The sequence below is a fragment of the Anomaloglossus baeobatrachus genome, chromosome 6, assembly GCF_048569485.1.
Source record: "Anomaloglossus baeobatrachus isolate aAnoBae1 chromosome 6, aAnoBae1.hap1, whole genome shotgun sequence".
Taxonomy (NCBI): domain Eukaryota; kingdom Metazoa; phylum Chordata; class Amphibia; order Anura; family Aromobatidae; genus Anomaloglossus; species Anomaloglossus baeobatrachus.
Genome location: NC_134358.1, coordinates 331,826,908 through 331,845,756, shown reverse-complemented (window position 1 = coordinate 331,845,756; position 18,849 = coordinate 331,826,908). Strand labels below are relative to the sequence as shown.

At 46.6% G+C, this 18,849-nt stretch overlaps 1 protein-coding gene across 1 annotated transcript in view; it reads left to right on the top strand.

The window, feature by feature from the left end:
* The first annotated feature begins 4,480 nt into the window (after window positions 1–4,480).
* CCDC127 (coiled-coil domain containing 127) overlaps window positions 4,481–18,849 on the top strand; it is a 48,174-nt gene continuing 33,805 nt past the window's right edge. The window contains exon 1 of the mRNA XM_075316542.1: window positions 4,481–4,895. The gene's annotated coding sequence lies outside the window, so the exon portion shown is untranslated. The remainder of the gene's footprint in view (window positions 4,896–18,849) is intronic.

Sequence of the window (18,849 nt, the reverse complement as noted above, 5' to 3'; positions counted from 1 at the left end):
CATAATTCCCCCTACCCCAGGCTGCCCCTCTCCATCCTACTTCCCCCCTCGCTGCCACTCTCCATGATATTCCTCACACGCTGTCCCGCTCCATCATATTCCCTTTCAGGCTCCCCCTCTCCATAATCCCCAGCCAGGCTGCCCCTCTCCATCATATTCCCCCCATGCTGTCCCTCTCCATCATATTACCCCCCAGGCTGCCCCTCTCCATCATATTTTCACCACGCTGCCGCTCTCCACCATAATCTCCCCATGGCGCCCCTCTCTTCATCATATTCCAAAATGTTTCCCCCACACTGCTCCAGTACAAAATTTACCTCCCCCCACAGACAAACATTGCCCCTATTATTAAGGTACTCACTCCACTTTCTCTCACTAATCTGTGCCCCTTGCACCATTTTGTGCCTTAATCCTCTCCCGACTCATCTCCATTAATACCACATTTTATCTTCGGCTCCACCGTGGAACTTTTACCGTGACTGACATGTCTCTACGCGCCAGCAGCGCGATGACGTCAGCAATGTACTGACATCATCACGCTGCTGCACTTCTGGGCCCCAGTTATAGGGCTACAGTTATCAGGAAGACGGGAGCAGTGTAACTCCCACATCTCGTGGTACTGATAGAGGCTCAATCTACGGCCACTCGCTCATCAGCAGGACCGGGGGCAGCAAGGAACAGCACAGCATGCCGCACCTTGCTGATTTTAGCTGTGCAGCGCAGTATGATCATGTGCTCAAAGCAAACTATGCTGCCTGCCGTGCACACTGCATAAGAGAGTGGCCACAGATCAAGCAGCCCACTACAGGCACCGGCCCTTCTGGAATTTGCCAGAATTGCCCTATGGCCAGTCCGGCCCTGCCTGTAACTAGTCCCTGCGCTCATTAGCATATCATTTAAAGGATCTTTAGAAATACTTTTTTTTAAAGATCTCTTTATGTGTGCTACTATAACCTGGGACTGTTAGGCCTCCAACACACATCCGTGAAAAACATGCACGTGTGTTACGTTACGTTTTTCGGGTCCGTTTTTAAGTCCGTTTTTATGGTACGTGTGGCATCTGTGTGAACAGCGTATGCTAGCCGTGTGTGCGTGTGGAATGTCCGTGTGTGCGTGAGATACGTAAGTGACATGTCAGTGTGTTGCCCGTGTGGAATGTCCGTGTGTGATGCACAATGACATCGATACATGCCGGCTGACATCAGACAGCGACGCGCGATGAGAATGAACTCAGGTGAACATCACCCGACTTCATTGTCATACCGCGGCTCTGTCTGTGTCGCGTACTGATTAGCGGTCACCCCTGAAGGACTCACCGGTGACCGCTAATCCCCTTAGTGACTTAAGTGAGCAGCGCGATTAGCGCTGCCGTCACTCAGGTTACCCGCGGCTAGCAGGATCCTCCACCAATGACCGCAACTCATCTGTGACTTCATCGCTGTCACTCAGGCGACTTGCAGTCACAGTTGGAGGATCCAGCGGTGGCCACGGGTAACCTGAGTGACAGCACAGCTGATCGCGCTTCTCACCTCAGTTGCTGCGTGGAGCAGACAGGAGCGGCGGTGTTCTTCTGCAGCTCTTGTCACCTTCATGTAGCAGAGCTGGAAGCGATGCGGGACCTCCGTGGATTATGCCGGACATGGATGGGTATTTGGGGCATAATAAAGTGGTGAACGAGGGTATTTGTTAGTGTTTATTATTCCAAATAAAGGATTTCTTCGGGTGTATGTGTTTATTTACTGTAACTTACAGATTACTCATGGAAGGTATCTCGGGGAGACGCCTGACATGATTAATCTTGGACTTAGTGGCAGCTATGGGCTGCTGCCATTAACTCCTTATTACCCCGATTGTCAACGCACCAGGACAAATCGAAAAGAGCCGAGTAGAGTTCCAGAACTGTCGCATCTAATGGATGCGGCAATTCTGGGCGGCTGCTGGCTGATATTGTTAGGCTGGGGGGCTCCCCATAATGTGGGGCTCCCAATCCTGAGAATACCAGCCTTCAGCCATTTGACTTTACCCTGGCTGGTATCAAAATGTGGGGAACCACACGTCTTTTTTTTTTTAATTAATTATTTATTTATTTTACTGCTCGATATTGACACGCCCACCGGCGGCTGTGATTGGTTGCAGTGAGACAGCTGTCGCTCAGCGTGGGGGCGTGTCTCACTGCAACCAATCATAGGCGCTGGTGAGCGGGGAAAGCAGGGAATACGAGATTGATTAATGAGCGGCCGGCTTTTTCAAAATAGTAAAAGCCGCCGGAGTTTTTTTAACAGCTGTGCAGCGCCGCTGCAGTGATCGGGGAACGGTATGAGAGAGGGGGGAGACTTACCGACATTATGGAATAACGCACGTGTGACCTCAAACATAGCCTAATATAATTGGTGCACGTTTGTCCGTGTCTCCGGTATATACGGAAACGGACCAAACACGCATGTGTTTCATGGATGAGTGTTGGAGGCCTTAGGCGCTGTGCGCACTTACCGGATTTTGTCGCAGATTTTCTGCAGATTTGCTGCATGTTTCGCTGCAGAAAATGTTCATAACATCTCTGCAGTGAATCACCAGCAAAACCTATGGGAAAAAAAAATCCTGTGCACACTAGGCGGAATTTGACAGCTGCATGTTTTGCTGCGGGATTCCCGCAGCAAAAACAATTGCATGTCACTTCTTTTCTGCACGTCGCTGCGGGATTTCACTCCATTTGACTGCAATGTAATTGTGAAATCCCGCAAGGAATAACGCAGGCAGCAAATTCGGTGCAGTTCACTGCGTTTTCCTGCGTTATTCCCTGCGATATTTCGCGGTTTACCTGCGGTAATGTACATCGCTTGCCTGCGGTTTTGCAAGGAAGTGATGTCATTATGACAGGAAGAGGAAGCAAAGCAGAGAGTAAACACACACACACAGATCACACTCACACACTCACACACAGACATCACAGACATAGAGCACAGACACAGACATATAGAACACACATAGAAATCAAACGGAAATATAGAAAACAAAATATGCGGGCTCCGCCATATTTTTACCTTCCAGCCGAGGTAAGCACACAGTGGCGGCCTGGTATTCTCAGGCTGGGGAGGGCGAGGGGCAGGGTTAATGTCCCCCGCCTCCCTCCCACCTCCCGCAGCCGAGAATATCAGCCGCAGCTGCCTCGGGACTATCGCATCCATTATGCGGCAGTACCGGAGTGTCCCCAGCTCTTCCTGCTGCCGTGATGCAGTGGCAGTCAGGGTAATACAAGGAGTTAATGGCGGCGGACCGCCGCCACTAAGTCCAGGCTTGATCATGGCAGTGTCTATGAGACAGATGACATGATCAACCTGTAAGTAAAGTGAAAAAACACACACACACACACACACACCGAAAAATCCTTTATTTTAAATAAAACACAAATAAGCCTCGTTCACCCTTTTATTAACCCCTCCCGAAACAAAGCTCCGACATAATCCACACAGCTCCAGCGTAATCCACAGGTCCTGCGCTGCTTACATCCAGCCGCGACTGACACAGACACAGCGCTGAATGCAGCCTCGCAGCGAGACAGCAGAGGTAATTACTGGTCATTTCCCACGGCCGGTAATGTGAACTCACTACCGACCGTGGGAAATGCAGCTATCTGTCCCTCTATCTATCTATCCCTCTATCTATCCCTCTATCTATCTATCCCTCTATCTCTCTATCCCTCTAGCTGTCTATTTATTTATCTATCTACTATCTATCTCAGAAGGAAATGATTTTTTTTTCTTTTTTTTTTCAATGTGCTTTATTGCATTGAATGCATTAAAGCACATGTACCAACCCGCACGCGGCAAAACCGCGGCAATACCGCGGTAAAACCGCAGCAAACCGCATGTGGTTTGCCGCGGTTTTTTACCACGGGTGCAGTAATCTTTCAATGCATGCGGCATTTTCTTGAGAAAATTCCATTTTCCAGTGCGCACAGGGCCTTAGGCAGAGATTAGCAATATGCATCCAGAATTGCTTGTGGTCCTGGGTGCATATTGGACCTGTCATGTTGCCTTTAAGGTCAAAATTGGTTCCTTCATTAAGGGGTTAATAGCCCATCTTACAGGGTATATTATCTTATTTCAATTTATCCTGCTTTTTATTTTATTCCAACCTTTTCAACTTCTGTCCATTTTTTCTTCTTTCCATTTCCATAACCGTTAAGAGGTTAACAACCTTAAAGCTATCTTATACCTACTTCTTCCTCCTTTCTATCCATTCTACCTTACATTCTACAGAGCTTTTTACCACCCTTCTTCTACACAACCGTAAGGGGTTAATAGCACTTGTTAACATCACGCTATACTATACTGACAGCATGCAGTCCATTCTACTGCATCGCACCCTCTGTGCGTTCCACTGTGCGTTCCACCGCACATCACTTCCTGTTTGGCCGGCAGCATGTGACGTCAGTGGCCAGCACTTCTCTGAGCTCACCCACGTGAAGAAGTATGCACGCCCAGCTGACCTCAGGCTATTTCTAGAGCTTTTTTTTTTATGCTAAAATGTACGGGCTCCTGACAGGTATGACGTAACTTGTCATGTGATGGGGCCTGTTCAAAATGCAGCCCCATGGTTCCAGCCCAACGCTTCCAGGCGGAAGATACATTTGCTTTCGAAGGCCACTAGGGCATAGAGTTGATTATAATAGTAGCTGGTGTCTGGGGTAAGACCCCCACATGGAGAGGTGGAGCAACATTATAGTGGATAGAAAAAACCCCCAAAACATTGCCACGCCCACCAACCAAGCCGGTGACGCCCACTAACCTGTCAGGAGCCCGTACATTGTTTGCTGTCAGGCCACCACAGCGCCTCACCTGCGCACTTACCCTTCACCTTCCAGCGGGGTCCACGCAGGACCGGTGTGCAGTGCGGTGAGTTCTAGACCCGGCGTGCTATCCACATGTAGTGTAAATAGGGCTTTCCTGTGTAGCTGTCCCATCTCGCTGTAACACGTCAGTGCCTTCTCACCCTGCGGCTCCTCCTGTGCTAGCATTCAGCAATGGCCTGTAACTTCTGCATGTGTCTCCAGACAAGCCCTCCTAATGTACGCTCCGGATCTCCAGTAATGGGCTACTGTTTAAAGGGAACCTGTCAGGTGTAATCTGCACCCACGAGCAGTTCTGGGTGTATATTGCTAATCCCTGCCTAACCGTCCCTGTATACACTAGCGTAGATAGAGATCTTTACATAAAGTATTTCTAAAGATATTTTATCTTATGCTAATGAGCATGGGGACTAGTCCCAAGGGTGTTTTATCCCACGACTAGTCTGCCCTCTTATCATGTTAGCACGCCCACAGGGTGACGCTGTCATGTGCAGTGTGTAGCGGGCTGTACGTGTCCCGGCTTCAGATAGGTCTACTGGGCATGGCTGGAAGTGCCTGGCATTCAGAAGAGCGGTGACAGTGGGCACAGGTATGCGCGACACTGCTGGTGACACTGCAGTGAATAATAGCATGTTAGCACACCCCTATGGACTTACTAACATGCTAAGAGAGAGAACTTCATCGAGGGATATAATGCACTTGGGACTAGTCCCCGCACTCATTAGCATATAATAAAAAAAAATCAAATACTTTTTTTTTTTTTTTAAACATCCCTTATCTACTGTATGCTAGTGTATACAGGGACAGTTAGGCAGGGTTTAGTAATATGCACCCAGAACTGCTCGTGCTTCTCAGTGCATATTGCACCAAACTGGTTCCCTTTAATGTTCCCATTTCCTCCTTACATCGCATTCTGTAACGCAAGGTCTACCAATTTTCCAGGACCATATTAGCAGGTCAATAGCCTCACAGCAAGCATAAGCCAGCTATATTGCCTGAGCATTAGGTATCGCTTCATTTTTGAGATGTCAGCAGTGGAGCTAATTTATTTCTGCAAGGGGCAAGATTTTGGGGTTTTTTTTTTTGTTCCTTCTCTTTTCTCGAAGTCTAGCTGGATAGTATATCCTACTTTTTTCCTCTAACCCTATTTCATCTGTTTGCTCCATTAACCCCCCAAGTTTTGACCTTGATGACCGGGCCAAATCTGACTTGTCACTTTATGATGTAATAACTCTTGAAGACTTCAATAGAATCTGACATTGTACTTCATGTTAGTGGTAAATTTAGCATGATATATTTTGCGTTTATTTGTAACTTTTTATGCCCCTAAAGCAGAGCTTGTCACATAAAATGGTTAATAAATAACATTTACCGCATGTCTACTTTATATCAGCAACATTTTTGAAAACCTTTTTTTTTTTTTTTTTTTTTTTTTTTTTGCTAAGTTGGTTAAGTTTATCAGCAATTTCTCAATTTTTGAACAAAATTTACAAAACCATTATTTTAGGGACCACACCATATTTGAAGTGACCTATGTGACAGAAAATACTCAAAAGTGATGCCATTCTATAAACTGCACCCCTTAAAGTGCTCATAATCACACCCAAGAGGTTTATTAACCCTTCAAGTGCTTCACAGGAATGAATGCAAAGTGCAGTGAAAAAAAATAATTTTACCTAAAAAGATTACTTTAGCATTACTTTAGCCCCAGTGTATTCACTTTTACTAGAAGAAACATCACAAAATGGACCCCACAATCTGTAACCCAGTTTCCTCTGAGCGCAATGATAGCCCACATGTAGTTAGAAACCTCTATTTGGGCTCTGAATTGCAATTTCTATTAAAACCTAAACTACTTGCATCATTAGTGTTGGATTCTTTACTCTTGTGAGGAGCGATCTGGCACGCTCACTGCGATGCAGAGGAGGGATTATAATAGCTCTTGTGACTTTTGTGCATTATAGAAGCCAGCTTCGTCTTGTGTGGTGTTAGCAGAGAACCAGTGACAGGCCTGGGCTGGCCATAGGGCAATTCTGGCAAATGCCAGATGGGCCGCTCCCCTGTAGTGGGCCACTGTATCTGCAGTCACCGCCGCTCTGCTAAGCAGTGTGCAGGCCGAGCAACATTATCTGCCGTGTCGCACACTAGCTGCAGCAGGACCAGGAGGTAGCGCGCTGCGCTGTGCTGACCCTGCTGTGTGATAGTGTGCCCGGCATGCACACACTGCTGAGGAGCACGGCGGTACCGGTGACCGCAGCTTCCTCCTTCCTATTCCAATGTATTTGCGTCTCTCAGACATAAATTTGAACAGTGTGTAGTGCCATGACTGCGGCCTGCCCCCGACGTGCATTGGGGGTGCATTGTATTGTGTGTGTGTGTGTGTGTATGTGTGAAGGGGGTGATGGGGGGTCCATTGCATTGTGTTGAGGGGGTGATTGCATTTTAGTGTGTGTATGTGGCAAGGGGGTGATGGGGGTGTATTGTGTTTCTGTATGTGTGTGTGTTTTTGTAGGGGGTGATGGGGGTGTATTGTATAGCGCGTGTGTGTGTGTGTGTGTGTGTGTGATGATGGGTGCATTGTATTGTGTGGGGACGGGGTAATGGGGGGTGCATTGTATTTGTGTGTGTGGGGAGGGGTAATGGTGTGTGTGTGTGTGTGTGTGTGTGTGTGTGTGTGTGTGTGTTTGTGTGTTTCTGTGTTTGTGTGTGGAGGAGGTGATGGCAGTGCATTGTATTGTGCATGTGTGTGGGGGTTACAAAAGAGCAGTTTCGGGGGAATATTTTGGAGAGGGGCAATATGGGGGGATATTATGGAGAGAGGCAGTGTGGGGGTATGTTACAAAGAGAACAGTGTGGAGGGGACATTATGGAGAGAAGCTGTGTATGGGGACATGGAAAGAGGCAGCGTGAGGGTATATTAAAGGGAACCTGTCATCAGAAATTTAGCTTTAAACCTAAAAGGTTCCCCCTCTGCAGCTCCTGGGCTGCATTCTAGCAAGGTTCCTGTACTTTTTTGTGGCCCCTTTGAAACCAAATTAAACACTTTATAAAGTTATACCTTTTTGCCTGCAATTCTTGTAAATTATCCATGGGGCGGGCTCTCTTGCGTCCGTTGCTGTCCCTCCTGCAGATTGACGCCATCCCCCATTGCTCCATTTCATATCCCAGGACGCCGCCCACTGCGCCTGAGGTCCCGTGCACGCGAGGACCGCTGGTGATGTGGTCGCAGGCACGAGATTATGGGCAGCGCTGTGATTGCATGGCAAGTGCCCACCCATAATCTCCTGCCCGCCCTTTCCCCTCTGCCTCCAGCGTTCTGCGCAAGCGCTGGAAGATGACCCGACGTCACCTCCTTCCCATCCTGCCCTGCAGCAGGAAATAGATGGGAGGAGCGGAGCAGCACAGCACAGGTTACAAAAAAAACCCCCAAATGTTTAGTGCTTTTAACTGTTCAGAAGACAATGTGTGTCTTTGTTTGATTTTACATGTTTTTTTTACTGTGTACGCCGCTCAGATCCTCTCCGTGTCTCCTCGTATCCTGTGCTGTCCTGCTCCGGTCCTCCCATCTATTTACTGCTGCAGGGCAGGATGGGAAGGAGGTGATGTCGGGTCATCTTCCAGCGCTTGCGCAGAACACTGGAGGCAGAGGGGAGATCGTGGTCACGAGATTATGGGCGGGCACTTGTGATGCAATCACAGCGCCGCCCATAATCTGATGCCTGCGACCACGTCACCAGCAGTCCTTGCGTGCACGTGACCTCGGGCGCAGTGGGCGGCGTCCTGAGATATGAAATGGAGCATTGGGGGGCGGCGTCAATCTGCAGGAGGGACAGCAACGGACGCAAGAGAGCCCGCCCCCCAGGGATAATTTACAAGAATTGCAGACAAAAAGGTACAACTTTATAAAGTGTTTGATTTGGTTTCAAAGGGGGCACAAAAAGTACAGTAACCTTCCTAGAATGCAGCCCAGGAGCTGCAGAGGGGGAAACTTTTAGGTTTAAAGCTACATTTCTGATGACAGGTTCCCTTTAAGGAGAGAGGCAGTGTGGGATGTATTTTGGATAAGGGCAGTGTGGGGGGATATTTTTTAAATGAAGCACAGCAATTATTTATTCAGGGGCACAGCATGGGAGATATTTATATGTATGGGGCAGTGTAATGTTACTTTTATTTGTAAAGGTGCTGTGTGGGGAAGTGCTGCTGAAGAATAAAGAGGGAGGTTTTCAGAGATGAGCAGTGGGCACGAAACCTCATCATGGCGTCTGTACTGCGTGGAGACAAAAGGGATAGGATCAACTCAGAAGACGTGACTTATAAAGGTACCTGGAGTAAATGTTTATTTGTGATATTGCCTGTGTCTTATCAGTATTCTGGTTCCTGTAAAGTCCGCAGTCTGATAACAACAACTCCCAGCATCTCATTACCATAGTTAAGGACAAGCTAGGAGTTGTAGATTCCGGCATCTTCCGAGCCTTCCCATTGATTTGCATTGTAAAATACAGAGCATTTTCTGAGTGGAGAACACCAGAAGAGTGGAGCAGTCACTTCTTTTAATCACTTGGTGATTTTAGAAACCTGAAGTGGGTAAAAGATGCTCAAAATCCTGAACCTGTGCACAGCGAGGAGATGCAGATGGTCATTTGAGGATTTTTCATAGTAGTTTCCATGGTGGGATCTGCCCCCAAAAAATGTCATTACATATTCCCTAAATGATATGCACCCAAAATTATCACCTGTGAAAACAACAGCTTCCCTGATCACCTATCTGTAGAATAGGTCATCAATATTAGCTCAGGGGGATCTGATTTTGTATCTCTGCCCATCAGCTATATGACCGCAGCATTATGTGGAGAGCAGCATCCTCTTCATTATCTGCCCAGCTCTGTAGGGAAAATAGCCGCTTCACCAGGTCCTGCTACTAAGAGCAATAAATAGGACTGAGCTGTAATACCGGATGCAGCCGTGGCTACATGTTATATGGTCGTGTAAGGCTGCTTTCACACTACGTCTTTTTAACATGCGTCCTGAACGTTTTTTTGCTGCAAAGCGGATCCTGCTTTTACAGCAAAAAATGCATGCAAACGCATGTGTTACTTTGCAGGATCCTGTCACTGAATGTTTAGGGGCGGGCATTGGAGTCATGTGATCGGGAGTGAGGGGAACTAAACGTGCCAGACTGGGAGCCGGCTTCTGACAGCTGCGAGGCTCGTAACTAAGGTAAACATCGGGTATACTTGCTTGTATACCCGATATTTACCTTGGTTACGAGTGTCCGCAGCACTCAGGTGAGGGAGAGGGAGGGGGAGAGACAGAGAGAGAGAGGGGGAGAGAGACAGAGGGAGAGAGAGACTGATCACGGGCTGGCTTCTGGGCATGCTCAGTAGAGCAAGCAGGATCCTGCCTATCAGCATTCCAGCGTTCACATGCGTTTGCATGCTGTTTAGTCAGGATCCAGCAATTTGCAGAAGTTGGACGCAGCTCAAAAACGCTACAAGTAGCGTTTTTGAAAGATGTTAAAAAACTGCAAGTCGCTGGATCCTCACTATAACGCACACAAACGCAGGTGAACGCATGTTAACGCGAGTCCATTGCAAATGCATTGAAATGAAAACGCATTTGCACTGGATCCGTTTTTGCGTTAAAAAAATGTTCAGGACGCATGTTTAAAAAGACGTAGTTTGAAAGCAGCCTTATACAATCTACAAGTGCACAAAGATGTTACACATTCACCATGCGAAAAGTGGGCCTGTGTACCGTACCTCCAAATGCCAGGGCTGAATTTTAGTCCCAGTCCGGCCCTGGCCAGTGACGTATGTAGCGCTAACTTTGCTGCCGTTTGAGATGGAGATATCTGTATGAAAAGTAACGTTTTCTTATCTGGTACTCTGTGTGTCAGTTTCTCAAGATCTGTTTGCTTTCAATGACCATTCCTAGAACTATAACTTGTCTGGGAGTGGATATATAGGCGCTTGTCTCTACCTTTTTACTATAGATCCGTCCATCACAAGAGCTGTCCATTTTTATGTTCTGGACCTAAAGTGGACGTTCCTATTGAATAACAGGTCTTGAACTGTGTGAGGTATTGATACAGGAAACCTTCCTTATTCAGTGCATAATGATTTGTACAGCAATACCCCTTTAAGTGAGAGTCTGACGTAAGGGGTACTTCTCACATAGCGAGATCGCTGCTGAGTCACGGTTTTTGTGACGTACCAGTGACCTCATTAGCGATCTCTCTGTGTGTGACACTGAGCAGCGATCTGGCCCCTGCTGTGAGATCGCTGCTCGTTACACACAGTGCTGGTTCATTTTTTGGATGTTGCTCTCCCGCTGTGAAGCACACATCGCTGTGTTTGACAGCGAGAGAGCAACGATCTGAATGTGCATGGAGCAGGGAGCCGGCTTCTGGCAGCCTGCGGTAAGCTGTAACCAAGGTACATATCGGGTAACCAAGCAAAGCCCTTTGCTTGGTTACCCGATATTTACCTTGTTTACTAGCGTCCACCGCTCTCAGGTTGCCAGTGCCTGCTGCCTGCTCCCTGCACACGTAGCCAGAGTACACATCGGGTAAATAAGCACAGCGGTTTGCTTATTAACCCGATGTGTACTCTGGCTAGGAGTGCAGGGAGCCAGCACTAAGCGGTGTGCGCTGGTAACCGAGGTAAATATCGGGTAACCAAGCGAAGTGCTTTGCTTGGTTACCCGGTATTTACCTTAGTTACCAAGCGCAGCATTGCTTCCACGCGTCGCTGCTGGCTGGGGGCTGGCCGCTGGTAAGATCTGCCTGATTGACAGCTCACCAGCGACCATGTAGCGACGCACCAGTGATCCTGACCAGGTCAGATCGCTGGTGGGATCGCTGGAGCGTCGCTAAAGTGTGACGGTACCCTAAGAGCAGAAGGTGTGTAGACTTCTAAAACTAGTTTCTCCACTTCCCTCCCTTCTCTCCCCTAGGCAGGAGGCTGCATTATGTGCATATGACGTTCACAAGGGTGCAGTCACATATATAGCATGGCAGATTTGCGATTTCATATGTGTTCTAAAATAGAAAATGCGCCAATAGATAGTACAAATTAGCACGTCTACATTACGATGTTTGCAGTTCACTTAAAAGGTTGTACCTTTTTAAAATGTTTTAATGTTTACAAACAGGTAAAATATATCTTTGTACCGTGTTAGCCAGTAGAGATAAATCAATGTTTACAAAAACGTAGATGCAAAATATAAAGCCCCATCCAAACAGATGCCATTCCTGTGCTTTACATGTTTTTTCACGGACTCTTAAGGCCGCTTTACACGCTGCGACCTCGTTACCGATATCGCTAGCATGCGTACCCGCCCCATCTGTTGTGCGTCACGGGTAAATCGCTGCCCGTGGCGCACAACATTGATCGGACCCGTCACACTACTTACCTGCCTAGCGACGTCGCTGTGACCAGCGAACCGCCTCCTTTCTAAGGCGGCGGTTCGTTCGGCGTCACAGCGACGTCACTAAGTGGGCGCCCAATAGAAGCGGAGGGGCGGAGATGAGCGGCTGTAATATCCCACCCACCTCCTTCCTTCCGCATTGCCGGTGGACGCAGGTAAGGTGAGGTTCCTCGTTCCTGCGGTGTCACACATAGCGATGTGTGCTGCCGCAGGAACGACGAACAACTTGCGTCCTGCAGCAGCAACGATTTTTGGGAATAGGGAAGCATGTCAACGATTAACGATATTGCATGATTTTGCGACCTTTTTGAAGCGCACATAGGTGTCACACGCAACGACATCGCTAATGAGGCCGGATGTGCGTCAATTTCGTGACCCAAACGACATCGCTTTAGCGATGTCGCTGCGTGTAAAGCTGCCTTAAGACTTGTATTGGCCTTTGTAATTCCTGCTGCTGGAGAAAAACTGACATGTTGGTGTGTTTTACACAGATGGTCAATCAAAGAAAAGTAGGCAACTGAATGGCAACATAGATTATAATGGACATGTGAGTGAAGCCTGAGTATGGTGGATGGAGGGTTCTCTGACAAGTTCACAGGCCTGGCTTGTGATCAGCCACTGGGTGCTTGCACATTAAGGCTATGTGCCCACGCTGCGGATTTTGCGCGGATTTTGCCGCGGATTTCCCGAAAATCTGCAGCAGCAGCACTTCCAAGCCATTTCAATGGCATTTTGGAAATGCTGTGCCCATGCTGCGGATTTTTCCGCTGCGGATTTGCCGCGGATTTTGATCCGGAAAAATCTGCAGCATGTCAATTGTTTGGTGCAGATTTGGTCCGGATTGTTGGTTTTGAATGGGGGAAAAAAAAAATGAAATCCGCGGTAAATCCGCGGGTGCGGATTTGCCGCGAAAGTCGCGGATTTTCAGGCAAAAAAATCCGCAGGGACATTCTAGCGTGGGCACATAGCCTTAGGCTATGTGCCCACGGGACAACGTACCCGCGGATTTTGCTGCGGCAAACCCTCGGATTTATCTGGATTTTCCAGATAGATCCGCAGGTTTACGCACATACAGACACTCCCCTTGTTATCCTATGGGATTTGGGGAGTGCTGTGTCCATGCTGCAGTATGTGCGGCTGCGGAATATGCTGCGTATGTCCCGCAGCCGCACAGAACTGCATGTCAATTATTCATGCGGAAATATCTGCCGATGTCCCGCCTTTCCACTATGGAGATAGAGGTCCCGGCACTTCTTCAGGTATTTCCACACTTGTCCCGCAGGTTTACCGCAGCAAAAAATGTTCGAATCCCGCAGCAATGGATATCTGCGGATTCCGGGGAGCAGCTGTGGGAAGCCTGCGGCAAAGTCCGCGAGTACATTGTCCCGTGGACACATAGCCTTACAGTTCCAGTAAAGCGGATGGGATGTATAGAAGGCTCACCCACTATGCTTCTTTTTTACTCCATGTAAACTAACCTGTCTGTTTCCAATCTACATGTCCATTTCTGTTGTGGGTATGCAGATAATTCAGAGGTAAAAAAAAAATGCACATGCATCAAAAACACATGTAATCCGCATACAAGTATATCAATAAGGTTTTGTCCGTCAAATACCAGGAAGTATCAAGAACAAATCTGCTTTATTTAAAACGTAACATATGAACAAGAGACTAAACGCCGTGACAAATGCATATTAAAAAAAATGCAAGTGTCCTAATTTACATAATTGGTGCAGAATTATGTAACCTCAAAATCTTTGTGGGATCATGGCCTAAGAGTTTGGTACCTCAATCAGCAGCAGTGCTCCAGTCTGCTGCCAGACTTCCTTTACTCATTAAGGGCTCATTCACATGACCGTTCCGTTTGTAATGGTCAGTTCCTGTTTTTTTGCGGCCCCACGGACAGGACCATGTTTTCAATGTCTTTTGTGTAGGATCAGATGGCACAAGGAAGCACTTCCGTGTGCATCCGATCCTACAAAAAAAAACAGATCGGATGCTGTATGTCCATTCCGTTATTATGGAACATGTCCTATTCTGTTCCGTAATAACGGACCGTGACTCAATACAAGTCAATGGGCCCGCAAAATCTCCGGAAGCCGCACGGAAGCACTTCTGTGTGACCTCTGTCGGGTGCCCCTGCAGTCTGTGTCCCGCTCCTGCGCCAGCTCCGCGGCTGCTTGCACTGCAGTGTGTCCGCAGCTGCTCGCACAGCAATGTCAGCATATGCCGGCACTGCAGTGCGAGCAGCTGCGGGGATGATGAGTGCTGCCGTCAGGAGGTTAGTAAAGTTCATTACCTGCGGTGATGAAGTCCTGCACTCTTGACGTCAGCGCCTGTCACTGACAGCCACATTCTCACATCACCTCTCGCAGGCGGCCCGAGACTGACTAGCGGTGACGTCACGAGCCGCTCGCGAGAGGTGATCTGAGAATGCGGCGGGCATAGACCTCAGTGACCAGCGCTGATGTCAGGAGTACAGCGGCTTCCATCACTGCAGGTAATGTACCTCGCTCAGCTCCTGAAGTCAGTGCTGGTCATGCCCTGCAGTGACCTAGGCTGACCTCCTGATATTAGCTCAGGTCACTGCACTGCTCTCCCAGCCAATGGGGAACATTCTATTCTTCATTGACTGGGACAGTGAGCAGGGCTGTGGAGTCGGTAAGCCAAACCTTCGACTCCGACTCCTCAATTTCTCTGGTTCCGACTCCGACTTATACATATATTGCTTATAGTTAGGTGAAAAATTTATTGTAGTACATGAACATGTGTATGTGAACATCAGACATTTAATAATTTTTATGATACAATAATCAAGATGTTTGGATAGAACATAAAATATATATTTATTGGATACAACTTTAGAACACAAAAAACTATAATAAATTGTAAATATTTAATGCACTATGTAATATACAGTAGATTACATATTTATCGTGTGTGTGTGTGTATATGTATATATATATATATATATATATATATATATATATATATATATATATATATATATATATATATATATATATATATATATATATATAATTATATACACAATTAGTATTACATATTTACAATTGTTTTTTTGTGTTCTAAAGTTGTATTCTAATAAGTGTATTTTATGTTCTATCTAAATATCTTGATTATTGTATCATAAAAATAATTAAATGTTTGATGTTCACATTGTACTACAATACATTTTTCACTTAAATATAAGCATTATACTAAATGTTATTATTTAGTAAAATATTCAGCACATTCTGCATGGCACTACTGTCCCCAATCTAAATTATATATTTAAGGAGTCGGTGCATTTTATACCGACTCCGACTCCACCAAAATGAGCTCCGACTCCACAGCCCTGACAGTGAGTATGGATCGTCGTGAGACCCCCTTATTGGATTACGCCGGACCCAGATTTGTTTATTCTTTTCATTAAATTGGTGAAAGAGGAAATGTGTTGGGGAGTTTTTTTTCAAATAAAAATTTGTATATTTTTATTTTTATTTTTTTTTTTTAATTACCCGACATCAGTAACCCAGTCAGTATCTGATAGACACCGTTACATCAGTAACCCCAGGGCTTGATGCCAGGTTACATTATACATCTGGTATAAACTGCATATATTATTACCCCATTTGCTACTACACCAGGGCATCGGGATGAGCTGGGAAAAAGCACCAGGATTGGCACATCTAATGGATGCGCTACTTCTGGGGCGGCTGCGGCCTGCTATTCTTAGGCTGGGGAGGGTCCAAGAACCGCAGTCCTCCCTAGTCTGAGAATACCAGCCAGCAGCTGTCCTTGGCTGTTGATCCAATTTGAGGTGGACCCTACGTTTTTTTGTTTTAAATTATTTATTAAATTTAAGATAACCGTGTGAGGTGCCCTCTGTTTTGGATTACCAGCCAAGGTGAAGCTGCCAGCTGTGGTCTGCATGGTTTACCCGAGCTGGCTACAAAAATAGGGGGAACCCTCACGTTTTGTTTTTTTTTTGTTTTTTTTTTGTTTTATTTTATGAAATTACTCATTTTTTGGCTAAATAAAAGGCTAAGCACCCTTTAGTGCCACATGAAAGGCACTAAAGGGTGCAAGATTACAAAATGCTGGGGAGTGGGACATTGTCTTTCTCATCTATCTGTCTATCCCTCTGTCGATATCCCTCTGTCGATATCCCTCTGTCGATATCCCTCTGTCGATATCCCTCTGTCGATATCCCAAAAAAAACAGAAGGCACACGCATGATACACGGCCCGTATACGGAATGGCACGGATGTCACATGGATGCCACATGGATGTATCCGTGAAAAAAAGGACAGTGTTTTGCGGACCGCAAAAATGGGACAGTTGTAGCCTTAAAGGAATCTGTCAGCAGCTTTTTGTTTATGTAATCTGAGGACAGCATGAGGTAGGGGTTAAAACACAGAATTCAGTGATGTTGCTCATCACACAGTGCTGTTTACTTCTAATGAAGCTTTTATCACTAGCTGACTCCTGTGACTAGCTGGTACACAAGCCTATGTCTGACCATGTCCCAGCTTGTGAGAAGTAGCTCACTGTTAATAGACAATGTATTTGGAAAGCTGTGGAGTGGGTTGAATTAGTTTTCTCAACTCTGCTTCATCCTATAGTTAAAAACTGTCACAACTGCTGCACCCAGTAAATTAAGTAATACATTGTTGGAATCTGGGTCTCTCAGCCTACATTATGATGCTCTCAGATGAAGTAGCAAAAATCTGACAGATTCCCTTTAACGACAGAAAAGGAATAAAATGGGGTCTGCACACCTTTAGTATTAAATTAATGTACAGGTGCACAAATCCTCTCTGGCCAATAGACAGAAAGTTTGGACACACCTTCTCATTCATAGTTTTCTTTCTTTTCAGGACTCTGAAAATTGTAGATTCACATTGAAGGCATCAAAACTATGAATTAAAACATGTGGAATGAAATACTTAAAGTGTGAAACAACTGAAAATATGTCTTATATTCTAGGTTCTTCAAAGTAGCCACCTTTTGCTTTCATTACTACTTTGCACACTCTTGGCATTCTCTTGAATGAGCTTCAAGAGGTAGTCACCGGAAATGGTTTTCCAACAGTCTTGAAGGAGTTCCCAGAGATGCTTAGCAGTTGTTGGCCCTTTTGCCAACCTTTTTTCTCGATTGGGTTCAGGTCTGGTGACTGTGGAGGCCAGGTTATTTGGCGTAGCACCCCATCACTCTCCTTCTTAGGCTAAGTTCACACATCTTGTGTTTTGCATCAGTCACAATCCGTAGCCTTGAGGAATTACGGAATCCTGCAAAATATTTTGCAGGAATCCTGTATTTCCCCATAGACTTCTATTAGTGACGGATTGCGACTGATGACCCTGCGTTGCATCCGCTGCGTCGCGGTCCGTCGTTTTTGACTGACCGCCGAGCGGGGAGCAACGCAGAATGTAACGTTTTTCGGGCCGTCAAAATTAACGCGCCACGCAGGAATCCGTCGCCATCCGTCAAGCTTGTAATGCATGTCTATGGTGCTGGATTCCGTCGTAATCCGTCTTACAACGGAATCCAGCGCAGGATTCCGTCATGCTCTACTGAGCATGCCCAGCATGCTTGGCACGCCCACTGGGCTGTCCCAAACACAGACGGATCATGACTGATCCGTCAAAAAACGGACGCACAGCGGATGTAACGGACGCAACTGACTTGTTTTTTCACAGGATTCCTGTGAAAGGAATCCTGTGAAAAACACATCAGTTGCATCAGTTGACATCTTGAAAATGACTGATCCGTTGCTGACGGACCTGACGGATTGAAAACACAGGATGTGTGAACTTAGCCTAAGTCAAATAGCCCTTACACAGCGTGGAGGTGTGTTTGGGGTCATTGTCCTGTTGAAAAATAAATAATGGTCCAACTAAATGCAAACCGGATGGAATAGCATGCCGCTGCAAGATGCTGTGGTAGGCATGCTGGTTCTTTATGCCTTCAATTTTGAATTTTCACCAGCAAAGCACCCCCCACACCATCACACCTCCTCCTCCATGCTTCACGGTGGGAACCAGGCATGTAGAGTCCATCCGTTCACCTTTTCTACAAAGACACGGTGGTTGGATCCAAAGATCTAAAATTTGGACTCATCAGACCAAAGCACAGATTTCCCCTGGTCTAATGTCCATTCCTTGTGTTCTTTAGCCTAAACAAGTCTCTTCTGCTTGTTGCCTGTCCTTAGCAGTGGTTTCCTAGCAGCTATTTTACCATGAAGGCCTGCTGCACAAAGTCTCCTCTTAAGGCTGGAATCACATCTATGCGAGTAAAATCGTTCCGAGTTGGCTGAAAAAAACTCGGCTGATTTTAGTTCACGTTAGGTCAGCGTGCAATGCAACTGCACTGCGATCCTGAGATTTTTTTCATGATTGCAATGCGTGTGTGATCCGTGTGTGATCCTTTTTTTTTTTCTCAGCAGCTGTCATCTGCTATTCAGCTCTGCTACATGGCTGCTGACAGCAGCCACAGACAGCCATGTAGCAGAGCTGAATGGCAGATAACAGCAGACACAGACAGAGCCGCACGATCAGAATGAACTT